The sequence below is a fragment of the Lissotriton vulgaris genome, chromosome 7 (assembly GCF_964263255.1).
Source record: "Lissotriton vulgaris chromosome 7, aLisVul1.2, whole genome shotgun sequence".
NCBI lineage: Eukaryota > Metazoa > Chordata > Amphibia > Caudata > Salamandridae > Lissotriton > Lissotriton vulgaris.
In genome coordinates, this window is record NC_141695.1 from 248,807,043 (window position 1) to 248,823,761 (window position 16,719).

The window sequence follows — 16,719 nt, forward strand, 5'->3', positions numbered from 1 at the left end:
GGGACAGTGGCGAGATCGAGGGATGAGTTTAAGAGATTGGCAATGATTTCCAAAGGCTGGTCATCCAATTTTTTAATAATTTTAATAGGGATGGGGTCCCTAGGGGAGCCGGATTTAACAGTTTTTAGGATTCCTTTCAATTTCTCTAATGAAAGAGTCGGCCAGGCTTCCAGTAAATTTTCACCCAGAGCAATGGGTTGAGGCAAAATTGGGTCAGAAAGAGGGGGAGGGTCAGGATCAGAATTTTTTGTCTTGATGTCTGAGATAATTTTATCGATTTTCTCAGTAAAGAAACAAGCTAACGCCTGGCATTGTTGTGTGCTTAGTGGGGGTGCAACAGGTGTGGTATGTGCGCCCGCCAATTCCTTGACTTTGGAAAAAAGAGTTTTAGGCATGTTAGTTGCTTCGATAATTGTTTTAGAGACAAAAGCAGCTCTCGCTTTTGTACAGGCAGCATGATAATGATTTCTGGCTTCATGATAGCTTCTTTTGGCATTGGGGTCGTACTTTTTACGCCATTTGCGTTCTAGTACTTTGCATTTTGATTTTTCAATTTTAAGGCTGTCGGTAAACCATGGGGCCGGAGGACGATGCCTACTCCCTTTGGTGCGAGTAGAGGGCAGACAATTATTTGCTGCATTTGTTAGCCAGTTTTGTGTTTCAATTGCTACGCGGTCCATGTTGGAGTTTAGGCTTGGAGGGTTATGATTTAGTGCCGCATTTAAAGCATCAATGTCGACTGACTTCCAATTTTTCCTGTAAGTGGCATCAGTGTTTTGTTCCAAACTGGGGGAGGGTGGAAAAGTAATGCTAAAATTAATGAGATGGTGGTCGGACCAGCCAGAAGGTACGGTGGCGATGTACGTAAGTTCCCTGATGTTGGATATTATGGGGTCCAACAAATGGCCCGCTATGTGAGTAGGGCTGGAATTTATTATAGACAAATTTAGTGCAGCTAGGTCTTCCAACAGATTAGAGCATGAGGGGATGGTGGGATCTTCTAGGTGTAGGTTTAGATCACCCAGCAGGGAAAAATTGCTTGATGACATAAAGTAGGGAGTAATAAAATTTGCAAAGTTTGATACACATTGAGAAGGGTTGCCTGGAGGTCGATAAATCAGAAGGCCTGACATTGTAAAATTGGGGTTCAAAGAGATTTTGAAAAGACCCGCTTCACAGTCTGGAATTGATACAGATTCCAAAGTGCATTTGAATTCTCTGTTAAAAATGATAGCAATCCCACCCCCTATCTTTTTCTTATATTTAAAGGATAGGTTTTCTCCCCTCAAAAGGATTCATTTTGAATGGTTTTGCAGCTTTAAACTTGCAGCATCCAGGCTTCTATGGTAGGACTTGAGTCATGTTTGTGCTGTCACAAAACTGGATGGTTGGCGCATTAGTCAATAGGGGACATTTAAATGTTCATGTCATGGGTGTATGTTAGGCACTATATATCACGGCTTAGGAGAAAGTTAAATATGCCAGTTATGGCTTTAGGCAATTTTGACCTGGTTTAGTGGTCAGAGAACATGCATTGAGGCCCGGTCAATAAAATAGCAGATGCATCAGCTCACAAAAATGTGAGTGACTAGGGAAGAGGGGAATGTTCTCAGACTAACCATGAGACTTATGATGCATGCATCCTTGTATGTATCCTTGTAGATGTGTTCTTGCTAATCATGAGACATATGTGTGTGTCTGCTAAAGAATCACCCCGTAAGATGTTTTTGCAAATATACATTTTGGCAGTGCTGCTATTGGCAGAAGCACATCACGCTATATTTACTATGGCAATGCCTTAAAATCATCATTGGCTATATAACCTTGACAAACCTCCTGGCAGCAACAGGTTTCAGGCAGTAGTACTTCTCGGAGCTAAAACAGCTGAGGTGAGTTGTATCTACCAAATATTTATTTTTTATATGTTTTTTTGCTTACTAGAGCAGCTTCACTGTCTTCAATTCAATGGTTTATTCAGTCTTGAAAAACTATCTCTTAACTTTATGTAATGTCAGTAAGGACAACAAAATAAATAATAGCATATATTTAAACAGATAATGTGTAAACGGCGCGTACCCCATTAGTCTCTGCACTTACTGTCAACTGTGACACTACTGCATCGGTGTACCTGTATAATAGTCTAACATGTGGTATTTGTGTCGTGTGCATTTAGAGGAATAAGTAGGTTTCTCTTATCTTTAGAAATATCAGTCCATTTTGAGACAGTGTTTTCTGTTGCTGGAAACAAAACATCTCCATTTGTTCTTGCTTTTAAAAAAAAAATCTTAGGAGATCTTTCATTTATTAAATATTACAGCTATCAAGTAATAACAAACGAAGGGGCATATTACCAACGTTTAGCGATATTTACCGCGAATTTTTTAACGCTAAGCATTACCGGAAATTATCGCAGAGATAACTTGCTATTAGCAAGGTTTATCTCAGAAGTGATAAAAATCCTCGCGCTAACTGCCAATTGAGAGATTATCACTGGAAAACCAACGATAATCTCTAGAAGATTGGCGTTAGCTTGATGATAGGGGCTCACAAACTTAGCCATGATATCCACCTTCAATAGGATATCATGGCTAAGTCAGAAAAATACCAGCTGTAAAAAAAGCAGTGCTAACTGCGGTTAGCGCTGCTTTTTTTTATCACTAACAGGGTTAGCGAAATCCTTGATAATAGGAGAAATGTCGCTTAACAACATGCGAATTTGCGTGTTAGCACCCTGTTGCTGATAGTGAGATAATTTTATCTCCGCTTTCTTGGCTTTTAAAGCCAAAAAAGCGGAGATATATCCCTTGATAATATGCCCCACAGTCCACAAAGGCAAAGTTGATGCATCATTCACAGTGAAACCAGGAAACGTTTCAGGCGCCATATCGCAGGACTCGGGTTGTGAAAGTTGTAAGATTGTGGCAATTAAGACCTGGGGCAATGAGAGGGTGGAAAGCATGAGACTAGCAGGTCCTTGATAAATCGCATCTGGACATTGCATTGGGTATAGATCAATACACCATCGAACAGGTCAAACAACCTCGAACAAAATAAACGTTCAACACCTCAAAAACTCAGAACCAGACACCTGAAATGTCTAACAATACTTCAATCCAAGGGTTAAAGCCAGCAGTATTTACCCTGGGAGATAAGTCCCTGGAAATGGAAAGATTTGTAACAAGCCTATGACTAGGAGTGTAGCAATGGCGCAATAGGCCTAATTCAAGCACACATAATGCACCCCTGATATCCATTTGTTAGTAAAGAAGAGGCATACTTCGGATGGAGCCTGTGCCCCGGTGCCACTGTACATGCTGCACGATTGATAGCTATGCAGCAGCCTGCAGTAGGTTAGTGAATGCAGCACTCATGATTCACCGAGTATGGAACCCTGAATTCATGAAGCCCATATGCATCTATGGAAAACCATCTCATAAGCACACGTTGAAAGCACCGAGAAGTGAGGACACTTTGTATTTTATTATTAAAAGTTCTGTGCGGACATTTCAGAAAGCACAGACTCAGGTATCGGCATAACCATTCAGGCTAAATGCAATATGAGCAGTCGTTTTTCATATTCGATATTACTTAGCTTCAGAATGGTTCTTTCCTCTGCTTCTCATGCTTAAAACCATCCTTCACTAACCGATGCCACTTATGTATTAATATAAATGAATCACGGGAGATTACGGTGATTTTTATTGGGCTCCTGTGAAATTGTAAAATGTAGCTTCTCAATGTATTGTGAAATTTCATGAAAACACTTTGAAAATTTCATGAAATCGTCAAATTGTTTAAAACGTCTGCAAAAAATTCTAGTGGAATAAGTAGCATTTGACATGGTGCTGACTTTTGGCAGAATATTTAGCTAAAATAAGTAGCTAGCAGTTTGAATTTTCAGGAAGGTTTTCCTTCAAAAGCCAGAGAATGCTGACAGTCAGAGGGGTAAAACAGATTTTTTTTTAACTCATGAAAAAGAAACTGATTAATTTTATTCCATCAAACCAACATTATTATAATTGTGTTCATCCGTGGTTTTAAAGTGGCATTGAAACCATTCTAATGCATCATGAAATATACAGAACCTGATGAACAGTTAAGTGAAAATAAGCGAAGAATACACTGAGTGAGTGAGAGAATGAGTGAGTAAGTATGTAATTCACTGATTTCTCAAGTCTGTTTATTGAAATTACCACATCACCTAAACATTGACCTGGTCAATGATGTCTGAAACTAGACACCCGGGGCCAGGTTTAAGAAAGAGTCACTCAATGCAGCAACTATAAATGCTACGCTACGTTGTGTGAGCTGGAGAGAGCACGAATGCACCATATCTAAAGAGATATGGCACTCTCCTCCACTGTCCCTAGCACTGCTCACACAGAATGTTGGTGCTGAGTGCAATACACACCGCTCTGCACCACAGTGCAAGGGTGTGATCTTGACTCTAGCATAGGCTTTGTACTGGAAGTGTTTGATTCCAGTACATAATACTATGCTTAGACTTTTACAACTTTTCCTACATTGTGTGTGTACTGTGCAATGCAGCAGAAAAGCAGATTCGAAGACTTTAAAACATTTCATCTTTTAACTGCTGCTTTCAAGTGGTGTCTGTTTACTAATATTAGTAGATAGGGCTTTGTGTCAAAAATCATGGATGTTTGCATGGGAATGCCTATGTAAAAACCATGGAACGCCCCCTTGATACTAAGAAATGAAAAGCAGTGCTCTGCACTGGTTTGCATTGATTTCAGACTACTTACCAGCGCAAAACATGTTTTTGCACTCAGAGGAAAAGTGCTCAGAAACATTTCGTGTTGGTCTGAATCACTTTTTTGACAAAATGATGTTAATACCTAAACGTGTAATTATACCTTGGTATAAGAAAACATCACCTAATGAGACTGTGTTCCTAATCATAAACGGCTTTGCCTAATGTATAACAGACTCACCTGAGATGAAGAATTTCACCTGATGTAAAATGGTAGTATCTTGGTACCCTCACATACACTTAATAAGGTCTGCTACCAAAGAGTGCATGTTGTATACAGAATGTTTCATTTCCTGCCAACACAAAGCCCAAACCAGTATGTATAAAGATCCAGGTGGTAGTTGCCAGTAGCTAGTTATAGTTATGACCATGTTTCCACAGGGAAGATTTTTTTGACTTGCCCAAACATATTAGGGTGCAGTGAAGCAATCACAGAGCTAAGAAACTAGTAATGAAAAGTATACCAGCCCATGTACTCTCTACGACTTCCCTCTGGACTTAGAATATCCAAGAATGGAGTTGATATTACAGGGTCATAACTGATCATACACATATGTTCACACATGGAATACAGTGCAGCCTGCTTTATGGCTCAACGGTCTGCTGTAAGGGTGACTTACCTATACCTCATGCAGTGCATGATGGCATGGCATACAGCACTATGTGCCATTGCAACTTTTCAGTATTATCTGCACCAAAACACCAGCCTACAATAACAGTTTCCATGGTCTTGGTGAGGGGTCCGTAGGAAGCACAACCTCTGCAGCAGCCCCAGTAGATCATCTTCAGTCCCAATGCCCTAGATACCAGTGGTACCATTCATATGGACTTGTAGGGGTTTCTGAAGGTGTGCCAATGGTGGTATAGTTTTAGGGAAAGACCACTGCTACTGGGAGGCTAGTTGGCAGTGACCCAGTAAACCTCAGTCAAAGCTGCATCAAACACCAGGCAAAAGGTTGGGGAGTACCACAACAGATGCCCAATTTCTCACACACCCACTCACTCACCCAGTCACTCACTCATACAGTCACTGACACATACACTGACTTACGCTTGCAGTCACTCACACAGTCACTCACTAACCCATAGAGGCAGTCATGCATTCATCTCACTCAACCGTACACGTACTCACATAGTCACTCACACACTCATACTGCCACTTAAACACTCATTATGTCACTCACATATACAACAACTCACTCACCCACTTGCTCACTCATAAACCCATTCATACACTCACTCACTTACTCATATGGTCTCTCACACACTAATACAGGTTCTCATCTACCCAGTCAGTCACTCATACAGCCAGTCACTCCCATATACAGGCACTCACACATTTAGTCAGTCACCCAAGCAGCCACTAAGACACAGCCACACACTTTATATATACACACATACATACAGCTTATCTTTTTTTTAACCATAAAGGGCTGTTCTGACAAGAACCTTTATTTCTTCCTTTTTTCTGGAACAGTTTTATTTCTAACATTTGGAATTTTTGTATTTTTTATCAAACAAAATAGCAAAAAATGGGGGGTGAGGGGTCAATCCAGAAACACATAAGCTGTGGAAAAAACTGGACCAAATAAATAAAAAATTAACAAGTATGTTGCCTTGCTGACTCGACCATGACATTGACAGACTGTTCACCAGCTGTGAGCATAGTGTTGCAGACATGGTTGTTGTCTCTCCACAGTTGGTGCAGCCCTGGATGCCGATGGCCCGTCTCCAGTATTTTTGGGCTTTTCCTCTGGAAAGGGTCTCATTCCGGAAGTTGCAATCCATAAACTTTGCAACTGTTTTAGATTCTGGAAAGGAATTGTAAAGAAATCCCGTCAATACTTTGGCTTTCAGGGCTGGTCCTTCATCTTCACAATCTTTAAGTTATTCCTCGTGCTCCTTTGGTTTGCTGTGCCACCTCCTGCTGGTCTCTGCCTCCTGTTGCCATTTTTGATGTAAAAAAATGACAAAGAAATGCCCTAAGCAGAGTTCTACACTACTAGTACAGAACTACTCGAACTCCAAAGAATGATTCAGATATCAATTGGAAGATGAAAGAAGAGAGAAATGGGCTGAAACTACCTTTGATGATTAATGAAACTGTCTTTTCCAGTCAAATCTCTTTCTTACATAGTCACATTATATTCACAAATGCGGACATCATCACAAATACTGGTGTTGTCGAGAAGATATGTAATACAATTTAAAAGTGCTTTATATTAAAAACAATTAGAAACATTGAACAGCTCTTTTCAAACATTAATTACAATATATGTGTTTTACACTTTTTCAAAAACCAGTGTCTTTTCCATGAAACAGGAACATACATATCACAAGAATTGAATATGAATTTGTGACAAAGAAATATTTGAGAAAAAAAAACAGTTAATAACCCATTGAAACAAACAACAAGGACTGACACAGAGAAATACATGTTCATTTCAGATAAATGAAATCTTAATGGGCCTCACATAAAGGTCCCCTTGAGTTAAATGAAAATAGAGAGCAAAAACATTTCCTCTAATATTCCATATGGAAAAATGATCTGAAAGTGTTAGCTGGAGTGAATGCATCGTAAATATATTGGAAGAAAATCTGAACTTCAGTGTGTGGAATACATTCCTTAATGACATCTCCTTGGAAGAGCAGAGTGCATGGTTCTCTCAATTAAATACAGCTGGTATGGAAATCCCCAAATCACAGCACACACTAACATACCCACCCACATATCCATAGCAGCTCTCACACTGCCACTCCCAGACACACACAGGCTCTGACACAACCAGTGACTCACCCACACAAGCACTCACACAGTCTCTTATAGACCCACTCATGCACTCATATACAACCTCACATAGCTACTGAGACACTAACACTCACAGTCCCCCATACACACTCATTCTCCCACAAACAAAGGGCTTGGTTAAAACTTTGGTCATGGGACGCTGGGTCCGCCGCCACTGCACCACCAAAGCAGTGGTCAGACTGCTTGCCAGATTTGTATTTTTTTTCTTTCTGACAATCTTTGTTTCTGATTTTCCAACAGCAGTGCCCTGAAAATGGGCACTGCAATGGTAATGCCAAAAATAGTTCCTGCACAGCATGTACTGTCAATCAATCAATCAATAAATACATTTGTAGAGCTCGCTACTCACCTACTAGGGTCTCAAGGTGCTGTAAATCATGCTGTGCAGGAACTGGTGTGCCTGCACACAGGGGGATGCATGTTGTGCCCCCTGTATGCACCCACAGGCCATTAGGCACCATGGAGACCAGTAGGGCCCCCTTCGTTTAGTCTCTGGTACAGTTTTCATGACTGTGGAACTGCCATGAAAACTGTGGTGGAGAGAAAACTTGCAATATGCTTAGTGGGCATACACTGATCTGGCCAAGCATATCACTGCTCCCTGAACACCGCAACACTGCCAGGGAATGGCGGTTTCCTGGCAGCTGCAGTGCAGCTTTGGTGTGCCCTCTACCCAACTCATAATAGGGAAGTTGGGACACCACTACCACCACACCCCCATGTGCCAGACTCATAATCAGGGACTAAGTGACCCACACAGGTGCTCAAATATCCACTTCAAAATATTACAGGTTACATTTATGAAAATAATTCTTGAAAAACCTTTTACATTCAAGAAAACAAAGGTTATATATATATAGTTATGCTCAGATTACAAATGTACAAAAAAGTTAAATTTAGCAATTATTGTTCCCCTGAGCTAACTATGACCTATGCTCCCTGCAAAGAACTGATTATGACCTGGTCAGTGATATCACTGATGATATCTCAAATGATATCACTAATCACAACATCCAGAAAATGGCTCACACACCCGCTTAAAAGGTCTCATGGAACCACTCACACAGCCACAAAACAAACATACTGATTCGCATATTCATTCAGGCAGTACAACCACTCACTCATCCATAGAGTTCCTCTCATACTCACTCACTCACCGGTACAGCCACTCACATAACCATACACTCACCAATACATCTATTGATGCAATCAGTTACTCTCATGCCCATTCACTCACCCATGCAGCCCTCTGCACAACCACTCACTCGCCCATACACACAAGCACTCACACACCTATACAATCTCTAACATAACAACTCACACAACCAAGCAGGCACTCTTACATATGCTCACTCACTCACAAAGCCATTCACACAGACACCACTCATTCTCCAATAGTCACTCACACTCTAACTCATTTAACCAATCACCTCCTCAAACAGCTATTCATTCAACCCTACTGCAACTTACACATCCAGTCAACTACATATACAGCCATTCAGACACCCATTCACTCACCCATACAGTCACTACAAACCCAGTTACCCACCCATAGAGCCACTCACATGGCTACTCACTCACCCATACAGCTCCTGACACATCCACTCACTCACCAATATAGCCACTCACACAAAATCTCACTCACCCACAAACACTTATACACCCATGCAGTCACACAGTCACATACATGTGAGAAGTATTATCACTCAGTAGTGGTGCATCTATTATACTAATGTAACTTTGGTAGTAGATTAGTATATATGTTTAACACACATAAACTCTTGAAAACACTTACACTCACGTGATGATGTGCTTTCTGCAACCAACTCGCTGGTTATTTTAAGGACAAAGTACAAACCATTTTCAAATCCCTCTCAGACTGGGATGACCCCACGCTAGTCACTCCCGCCAAAATCCCTGTATGTCCCATCAATGCTTCAGACTCCTTTGTGCCTCCAAACATAGAACAGGTAGAGCAGGTAATTAAATCAATATATTTCGGAGCACCCTCAGACCCCTGTCCTCCCAACATATTTCATATGGCACCAGATAAAATCAGTGAACAACTTAATACACTTTTCAAAGAAATATTCATCTCAGGTGTCTTTCCAGACACAGTTAAAGACAAATAGCAAGGATCCCCTTCCCAGCTATTGTCCTGGAAAAAATTCTTAACTCACAACTTACGACCTTCATTTCCTTGGCAGACCTGCTGGACTCCTCTCAGTACGGTTTCTGACATGGCACTGAAACCGCATTGATCATGGCAGCAGAGAGATCTGTGCAATACTGGACACGGGCGCCAAGGCCGCCTTGATCCTGTTGGATCAGTCGGTGGCTTTTGACACCGTGAACCATGACATTCTAATCAGAAGGATCCAAGAGGTGGAAGTCAAGAAGTCCACTTAAAAGCTGATCGACAGATAGAAATATGTTAAGATTGGGGACACCTGCTCAGAATAGTTCATGCTGCCAAGTGGGGTGCTGTAGGGCTCTTCTCTAAGCCCCACCCTGTTTAACCTGTATGTGACCCCATCAGCTAATATCATCAGGCCATTCGGCTTCACACTTATATCTTACGCTGATGACACCCAAATTGTGGTGTCCATCTCTAGAAGGCCAGAGGAAACAGCTGATTGCTTTAACCAATGCATGTCCCACATAAACCAATGGATGGAGACAGACTGTTTAAAGCTTAAAGAAACAAAAACAGAGGTCCTCCTACTGGGTTTTGATACACCCTTCTGGTCACAGAACTGGTGTATGGGTGCTCACCCTACCCCAGTCCATAAAGTGAGCATCCTGGGTGTCATTTTTGATGACCTTTCAATACCAGGTCAGCAAAGTCATCCCTTCGGTGTTTCTCACAATAAAATCAATCCGCCAAGTGCGATTCTTCATTCCCCCTGAAGCAGTAAAACCCTAGTGACAGTCGTAGCCATGACTATATTGGACTATGGAAATGCCCCATACCTAGGCCTTCCACAGCACAATGGCAAACTTCAGCAAGCACAAAATGCAGCCGCCAGAATGCTGCTAGACGTTATCAAATTCCATTCCATCACAGAAGGCTTGAAAAAATGTCACTGGCTTCCTATGAATAAAAGAATAGATTTCAAATCCCTGTGTCTAGCGTATAAAGCTGCCCACGGTAAAGGACAGAATTCTTTAAGAAACACCTCACATGGTACCATCCTCAAGACACCTATGCGCAGCACAGAGAAAGCTCCTCCAGACACCAAAATATAGAAAAGCTTGCTGGGGAGGAAGGAGCTTTGTCATGGGTACAGTGAGACTGTAGAACTCGCTATCGGTAAATACCAAAAGCTTCCCAATATTGCTCGGTTTCAGAAAACTAGTACAGACATGGCTTTTTTCAAAATAAAATATCCCATCTCCCGCAATTTCCTCCGCAGTGCTCCTAGATGCACCTGGGCATTTGTGCGCTATATAAATTCGACAACCAAATCAAATCTGTGATATCGTTTGAGATATCATTAGTGGTATCATCAGTGATGTTGTAAACATTTCCAAGAGTTAACAATACATACCAAGTTACTGCATAAGTTAAAGTACTATACTTTTTGTAATTCTAATGAGTGATACTGTTTCAGTGTGGTGTGGGTGTCAGAGTGGCTATAAGGGTGTGTGAGTAGATGTGTGGGAGGCTGCATGGGTGAATAAGTAGGTGTGTGAGTATCTGTACAGGTGAGCCAGTGACTGTATTGTTCCCCTGAGCTAACTATGACCTATGCTCCCTGCAAAGAACTGCTTATGACCTGGTCAGTGATATCACCGATGATATCTCAAATGATATCACTTATCACAACATCCAGAGAATGGCTCACACACTCGCTTATACCCTCATACAAGCTCTCATGGAACCACTCACACAGCCACAAAACAAACATACTCATTCGCATACTCATTCAGGCAGTACAACCACTCACTCATCCATAGAGTTCCTCTCATACTCACTCACTCACCGGTACAGCCTCTCACATAACCATTCACTCACCAATACATCTATTGATGGAATCAGTTACTCTCATACCCATTCACTCACCCATGCAGCCCTCTGCACAACCACTCACTCACCCATACACACAAGCACTCACACACCTATACAATCTCTAACATAACAACACATACAACCAAGCAGGCACTCTTACATATGCTCACTCACTCATAAAGCCATTCACACAGACACCACTCATTCTCCAATAGTCACTCACACTCTAACTCATTTAACCAAACACCTCCTCAAACAGCCATTCATTCAACCCTACAGCAACTTACACATCCAGTCAACTACATATACAGCCATTCAGACACCCATTCACTCACCCATACAGTCACTACAAACACAGTTACCCACCCATAGAGCCAATCACATGGCTACTCACTCACTCACCCATACAGCTCCTGACACATCCACTCATTTACCAATATAGCCACTCACACAAAATCTCACTCACCCACAAACACTTATTCACCCATGCAGTCACACAGTCACATACATGTGAGAAGTATTATTACTCAGTAGTAGTGCATCTATTATACTAATGTAACTTTGGTAGTAGATTAGTATATATGTTTAACACACATAAACTCTTGAAAACACTTACACTCACTTGATGATGTCATCAGTTATGAAGCTAGTGCTTTCTGCAACCAACTAGCTGGTTATTTAAAGGACAAAGTACAAACCATTTTCAAATCCCTCTCAGACTGGGATGAACCCACGCTAGTCACTCCCGGCACAATCCCTGTATGTCCCATCAATGCTTCAGACTCCTTTGTGCCTCCAAACATAGAACAGGTAGAGCAGGTAATTAAATCAATACATTTCGGAGCACCCTTAGACCCCTGTCCTCCCAACATATTTCATATGGCACCATATAAAATCAGTGAACAACTTAATACACTTTTCAAAGAAATATTCTTCTCAGGTGTCTTTCCAGACGCAGTTAAAGACCAATAGCAAGGATACCCTTCCCAGCCAATGGCCTGGAAAAAATTCTTAACTCACAACTTACGACCTTCATTTCCTTGGCAGACCTGCTGGACTCCTCTCAGTACGGTTTCTGACATGGCACTGAAACCGCACTGATCATCACAGCAGAGAGATCTGTGCAATACTGGACACGGGTGCCAAGGCCGCCTTGATCCTGTTGGATCAGTCGGTGGCTTTTGACACCGTGAAACATGACATTCTAATCAGAAGGCTCCAAGAGGTGGAAGTCAAGAAGTCCACTCAAAAGCTGATCGACAGATAGAAATATGTTAAGATTGGGGACTCCTGCTCAGAATAGTTCATGCTGCCAATGGGGTGCTGTAGGGCTCTTCTCTAAGCCCCACCCTGTTTAACCTGTATGTGACCCCATCAGCTAATATCATCAGGCCATTCGGCTTCACACTTATATCTTACGCTGATGACAACCAAATTGTGGTGTCCATCTCTAGAAGGCCAGAGGAAACAGCTGATTGCTTTAACTAATGCATGTCCCACATAAACCAATGGATGGAGACAGACTGTTTAAAGCTTAATGAAACAAAAACAGAGGTCCTCCTACTGGGTTTTGATACATCCTTCTGGTCACAGAACTGGTGGCCTTCCAATATGGGTGCTCACCCTACCCCAGTCCATAAAGTGAGGATCCTGGGTGTTATTTTTGATGACCTTTCAATACCAGGTCAGCAAAGTCATCCCTTCGGTGTTTCTCACATTAAAATCAATCCGCCAAGTGCGCTTCTTCATTCCCCCTGAAGCAGTAAAACCCTAGTGACGGTCGTAGCCATGACTAGATTGGACTATGGGAATGCCCCATACCTAGGCCTTCAACAGCACAATGGCAAACTTCAGCAAGCACAAAATGCAGCCGCCAGAATGCTGCTAGACATTATCAATTTCGATTCCATCACAGAAGGCTTGAAAAAATGTCACTGGCCTTTGAGATATCATCAGCGATGTCATAAAACATACCATGAATGACATAATATATGAGTTCATAAGCAGCGTATTGTGAGGGTGTAAGTTTTAGTTAGCTTAGGTAACTATAAGTGCCAAATCTATATGTATGCATACTGAGAAAAAATGGGGTTCCCAAAATGCGTTTTCCCCATGTTAATTCCTAGAGAAACTTTGAACAAGTCTAAAGCCCCAATCGCTGTACAGAATTACACCAACTTTTTCAGGAAGCTAGATGGTGGTAAGCAGATCGTGCTTTTAAAGATTTGGTGTAAATACCTTCAGTATTTTTAGAGATATTACCTGAAAATTAAATGTGTCCGTGGATTCACCCACACCAGCTAACTCCTGATTGACTGGCCACGCCTTCACAGAAAAGTTGTGGCTGCCATTCTGTTTGTTGGGGAAAAGGTCTCTGGGGCTAAAAATAAGTTTGCAAATTGAATAAAAGGGTCAGGTTAGATGTTTTCTGACCCCTTGTACATGTTATAAAAGAGGGCTGAGCATATGTCCTGACTCCAGAAATTCCTCCATTAACTCAAACATCCACGTAGACACACTTATACCCATTCACATACCCACACACATACTCACCCACCCTCTCACATAACCAGATATCTACTGTCACAGCCTCCCGCATACCTATACATACACTGTCACACTCTGTTACATACTTACACAGACACCCGTATACCCAGTGATAGAAGTATGTAGATACAGGCATCCTTATACTCATTCATTTAGCTGTAGACAGACTCTAAAATCCTTTCAGAGACTCATACAAGCCTCTTTTATTCTGATTCACAATCTTATCAAGACAGTGTGATACCCATTCAGATACACATACTTAGACTCTTACACCCTCTCACAACTCAATAAAGACACTGTAATACCCATTTCCATTCTGATACTGTGATTCTGGCATCCTCTCACATAACCATAGAGAGACTCACATCCTCTTAGATACCCATCCATGAACTGTCCCATCATCTCACATAGCCATATAGAGTTATAACCAATGACATACTTATGCAGAGACTCTTACACACGCTCACATAATCCTGTCAACATCATCATATCGATTCAAATAACTTTCACATCCTCTCACATACCCATTCGTAGACTGTTAGACCCTGTTATATACCCATATCAACATCAATATATCCATTAACATACCTATACAGGTACTTTGACACCCTCTCACATATCCCTATATGCACCCTTATACTCATTCACATATCCATACAGATACACATACTTAGACTCTTACACCCTCTCACAACTCAATAAAGACACTGTAATACCCATTTCCATTCTGATACTGTGATTCTGGCATCCTCTCACATAACCATAGAGAGACTCACATCCTCTTAGATACCCATCCATGAACTGTCCCATCATCTCACATAGCCATATAGAGTTATAACCAATGACATACTTATGCAGAGACTCTTACACACGCTCACATAATCCTGTCAACATCATCATATCGATTCAAATAACTTTCACATCCTCTCACATACCCATTCGTAGACTGTTAGACCCTGTTATATACCCATATCAACATCAATATATCCATTAACATACCTATACAGGTACTTTGACACCCTCTCACATATCCCTATATGCACCCTTATACTCATTCACATATCCATACAGAGACTCCCACACCCTCTCACATACCCATGTAGACACATCTATACCCGTTGACATACCTATAAAGACACTCTCATATCCAATCGATTTACCATGTAAATACCCTTATAGCCATTCACATACCCATAGATTGAATGTCACCTACTGTCACATACCCATTCAAGGTCCCTTTATATCCATGTATATACCAATAAACAAACTCTTATACACTCTCAGATTCCCATACATAGAATGTCACACTCTCTTACGTACTCATACAGACAGTGTGAGAACCATTTACATCCTCATACAGAGAGTCACATACTCATGAAGACATGGGTATATGGATTTACATACCCATACACATACTCCTACACCCTCTCACATACTCATACATAAACTGTCAGATCCTGTTTCATATCCTTACAGGCACCCTTATACCCGATCACATACCTATATGGATTATCTCACAGTCTCACACATATTAATAAAGACACCTTTGTACCCATTCACATACCCATACAGAGACTCGGATACCCTTTCACATTATGATTCAAATTCCCATACTTATACAGACAGTGTGATACCCATTCACATATTCATACAAAGACTCTTAAACACTCTTACATACCCATACAGACATTATTGTACTCATTTGCATCCTGCCACAGAGACTCTGGCATCCTGTCACATGCCAATAGAGAGACTCCCCCACCCTCTCGCATACCCATATATAAACTGCCACAGCTTGTCACATACCCAGTCAGCCCTTCTTTATTTTCATCCATATACGAATGTAGACAGTGAGAGCCATTCACATCCCAATACGGAAACTCTTTCACAAACCCATATAGAGACTCTCATATCCTATCACATACACATATAGACACACTTATACCAGTGGCCACTCCTACGCTAAGGCAGAGGAGTGCCACCCCACTGCGTTGCAGCAATGATGGAAAGAAATAACTTGGAAATATCATGATGTTATCACTTTATTTATTCCTGCAGTGTCAGCACGGGACAAAGCTGCTCACAAAGCAGGGCATGGGAGAAGTAGTGGGCACACTGCAGTGTGTATGGACTTTGGCCGGCTAGCTTGGGCCGGCTGTCTTGGGCCAGCCAAACAGTCATTACAGCCTGGGTGGAGAACATGCCCAGGCCCGAGTCCTCAGTACTGATTGCAAATCTCAGACACATCACAATGCTGCATCGCAGCATTGTGATTGGCTCAAGAGAGCCTGACTGCTTCCTGTTTGGCAGACGTGTCCAATTTGTACTGTATGTTGCTTTAATACATATGCAGTGTTCATATGTGAATTATATTGAATACCAATCAATTGCATCTATTTGTGAAATTTATCTTGACATATTTAAGATAAAATATCATTACTAATCAAAAGTTATTTTCTCATTATAGTAAATTGTGACCTTACTAGCTTAAAGTGTGTTGTGCTAGGCATTCATTGTATGTTTTTGTAGGTCATTGCCTTTGGCAACGTCTTAATTGCACTTATTTGCAACAGGAGTGTT

At 41.4% G+C, this 16,719-nt stretch overlaps 1 protein-coding gene across 1 annotated transcript in view; it reads left to right on the forward strand.

The window, feature by feature from the left end:
• The first annotated feature begins 1,818 nt into the window (after positions 1–1,818).
• Positions 1,819–16,719, forward strand: part of LOC147701309 (von Willebrand factor-like) — a 37,210-nt gene continuing 22,309 nt past the window's right edge. Inside the window, exon 1 of the mRNA XM_086930030.1 lies at positions 1,819–1,889. The gene's annotated coding sequence lies outside the window, so the exon portion shown is untranslated. The remainder of the gene's footprint in view (positions 1,890–16,719) is intronic.